Source organism: Lactuca sativa, chromosome 5, assembly GCF_002870075.4.
Source record: "Lactuca sativa cultivar Salinas chromosome 5, Lsat_Salinas_v11, whole genome shotgun sequence".
NCBI classification, from domain to species: domain Eukaryota; kingdom Viridiplantae; phylum Streptophyta; class Magnoliopsida; order Asterales; family Asteraceae; genus Lactuca; species Lactuca sativa.
In genome coordinates this window covers 26,040,602-26,044,281 of record NC_056627.2, presented here as the reverse complement: position 1 = coordinate 26,044,281, position 3,680 = coordinate 26,040,602, and the positions used below count along the sequence as shown (strand labels likewise).

Sequence of the window (3,680 nt, the reverse complement as noted above, 5' to 3'; positions counted from 1 at the left end):
TCCGGGACTCGACTCGCTGAGTCCGCAGCTTAAACCCCGCGCCTCATCTCGCTTCTACTCGGCGAGTCAGTCCTTCGACTCGTCGAGTCCAAGGCCAAAAATGCAAAAATAAATGAAGATTTAATAACAGAATACATACCAAGAACCAGGTGCTACAAAATATGAGATTGTTTTATTTCGGATTAAGAGGGAAATTCACGAACCTGGTCTGACAAGCCATGGACGTGAAATCAGGTGGATGGAGAACCCGTTGGAATGATGGGTGATTGTGACTCCTTGAACCCGAGAAATAAATCGAAAACGTATGTGTGAGATTAATCAGGACCTTATGTCTTCTTGAAATTATATCACTAACGTAAATTCCCCAACAATCACCTTTGGCATACTCTTCTGAAGAAATTTTCCAGCGGAATAGGTAGTGGTGGATACGAGTTAAAGAAGATTGGTGGATCAGTTGATAGATACGAGTATGGAGAAAAAAGGACTGATTAACTTGGAACGACGTCGGATTTGAGTTAGGGTACCTTAGTGTATATACCGAAAAAGTCAAGATAAATATGGCTCCTCATATCTCGGTATCCCCCAATTATAGTTGAAAGTTAAAAGACAATTTCAAACCAAAAATGATAAATACTGAAGGAATAAAGGGGATTTGTTACTTCATAGTTTCATATTTATATAGCTCTTTCAAATTCCTGAATGTTGAAGACGAAGATCGTTTTTGTTTTTTAGAAGTGACTAGGGTTTCATTTTTATTTTTTGCTATTGATATTTATTTTTTTGTTTTGATCCATTGCAGGTTAGATCCGTCTAATCATAGAACCACCGCTTCTACGGTGTGTTCTCACAAATGTTTGTGATTCCATATGAGTTTGATAATATTCATTGTCTCTCTTCCTCACCATGAAAATCATAAGAAAACTCAAGAAATCAATGAAATCAGTAACTATTGTGTTTTCTTGATTCTTCATTCTTTCCGTCTGCCAGATTTCTCTTTCTAAAAATTAAGGTAACTGATGCTCTAATTTTTCTGGGTCTTCTTTTAGTGGAAATATATTTGTGTTTTCTTGATGTTTATATGTGATGTGTGTAACTAATGTGTGTGTGTATATGTTGCTTGTATGGAATGGGGATAGGTGAAAAAATGGTAATGGAACGGGGATGGGTTAAACATGGACTATCATCGTCTTTTTAACTATAAAATAACCATTAGCGAGTTACTCTGTCTAAAAATAATATGTGTGGAAGCAGCAACAAGAATTACAAGGTACTAAAAAAAGTCCTTACTCTTTACCTATTCATATAACAACTTTTGTGAGATAACACCAGGTGATGGACAACATTAGAAATTGAAAAGCATTTGCCTCGAGATGAATTGTCCAATGTACCTAAATTGTATGGAAGAAAAATATGGAGATTCTAACAAACCGTAAGGTAAATGGAATAGATTCAAATGGTATAACAATACCTACCATTTTATAATCTATATTCTTATATAACATTTATCCATTTTTAATGTTCTGCTGTTACATATTTTCATTGATCCCAATGGGAAAAAGTTATCTTTTAAAGCCTGTGGTTCTGAGTTATTTTGCAAAAAGAATCAGTGAAATGAACTACCAATGTAGTGTTTTAAAGCAGCCTTTTGCATTCAAAAAAATCAGCAAATAGTTAGTTATTCATTGAAGTGGGATGATCTAGAATAACAATGACTATTTAGGTTTAAATAAAAAAATGAATAAACTGGTTTCCGTTTAAGTATTAACAGTTGTGTTTTGATTCTTCCCAAACAGATTCTTTCAATAGGTTGGTTTTGACTTTTCCTCTTCATTTCATATGAATGACAAACTAAGTATATATTTTGTATAAAGTTATAGCCTTTGAATGGCTTATTAATAAGATGAAATGAATGGAAAATTTAATCTACATGTGTTTACGCAGCTAGCTAAAGTGCTTTAGCTGACATACTTGATAATTGAAACACAAAATATACATGAAATTTTCTATGACATACCACTTATAGCTTGTGCAAGGCATGTCTTGCTTTAGTTTTGTTTTTCACTTTAAAATTAGTTGAATACAAACTTAGTGGTACTTATTTTCATTTGGACAAAGATTAAAAGTGTATTTCTTTATTTTTGGAGAAAAAATGGATCAAATGTGCACAAGGAATTTATTGGTTTTATAGATTTTTTTCCCTTCACGACTTAATTATATCAAATATAAACAGGGTATTTATTGAAGTGTTTTATAGATTTTTTTCCCTTCACAGATTCCATTTCCGGCTAAGGAGAAATGATATCTATTGAAACTTTGGCTAGAAAAATTATGACCTCGATTTGTGTAAGCCATAGTCATAAGAGGTAGTTATGTTACAAGAAATATAATTGTAGGAGCCTTCCTGAATGTTGAGTTTGAATGAACCAACCTATGAATTGGAATTGCATGGTTTGAATGTTGATGTTAAATGTAAACTATTTGTTGAATACTCAAGCAAAATGTAAATCATATTTATACCCTTTATAGATATAATTATGATCATACAATTATGCAGGTTACTAAAACATTGTTTTTTACGTTTGTTTAATAATTAACATTTTCAATGTTTTATTCCGATATCTTACTGTGTTTATAACACTTTATTATTGAATTTAGATTAATAATGAAAATACAACTTTTATTGTACCATAAAAGTTAATCAAATCATTTAAGTACTAATGGTTCCATCTTATGACATGTAATTTGTAATGATTATTTTTTATACCATGAAATTTATAATAATAAATTTTTTTAAAACAAACGAAACAAGATACCTGGTTTTAGAACCTATTTGCCGAAATAAAAACTATTCCAAGTCAGTGCTTTAGATGCACTATGCATTACACGATCTTTAGAATATTACATGTTTGAAAAGGTAAACGCCAAATTTAAACTATTCCCCCAACTTGATATCCACAAACCAAAACAAATTGTTGAAAGAAAAACTAAATGTCTTTGTATTGCGAGGAGGGTTATAGCCGCAAAACCGACTCATAAGAATATGTATTTGCCTTGAAATATACATTGTCAGTCGAAATAAAAAACAACGAATCGTTGAATTGATAACAATACTTAGTCATACATGCCAATACATTGTGTTTTATTTTTAATATAGCATGTTTTCAAAAGCAAACTAATTGTTGAATTGAATTAATTATTGTCCACCGAAAAGAAAGTAATTGCTGAAATAATCTATTCGCCTTGCCAACTTTATGTAACATCATCCAGAGGGATATTATGTGTCAATACAAAAGTATTAGTGAAGCCTGATGAACAATTCAACGACAATGAAGTCTATACATCAAATGTGGTGTATAAAGAAGTGTTGCACAATTAATATAATATAATTTATCATATGTTCATACACATTTGTAAACAATCCGAACTCTTCATTTCTTATTATCACTGATTTTGTATTTGCTAATATAACTTTTATTTATACTTGTTTAGATCTAGTAATAATTTGTGCAAAAGAATTAATCAACTCTAGAAAGTAATTACTGGAAAAAAAAACTATTCGCACCCGTCGCTTGGCGCGGGTAAACGGTTAGTGTGTGTGTGTGTGTGTGTGTGTGTGTGTGTGTGTATATATATATATATATATATATATATATATATATATATATATATATATATATATA

The 3,680-nt window shown here is 31.1% G+C and overlaps 1 long non-coding RNA gene across 2 annotated transcripts; it reads left to right on the top strand.

Moving 5' to 3' along the window:
- The first annotated feature begins 360 nt into the window (after positions 1-360).
- LOC122197977 (uncharacterized) lies at positions 361-2,564 on the top strand. Of its 2 annotated transcripts, XR_006191771.1 has the most exons (3): positions 361-1,009; positions 1,137-1,434; positions 2,273-2,564. It is a non-coding gene; the product is annotated as an uncharacterized LOC122197977 (long non-coding RNA). The 2 variants fall into 2 exon arrangements; XR_006191772.1 differs by having other exon boundaries at positions 361-1,434.
- The last annotated feature ends 1,116 nt before the right edge of the window (positions 2,565-3,680 follow it).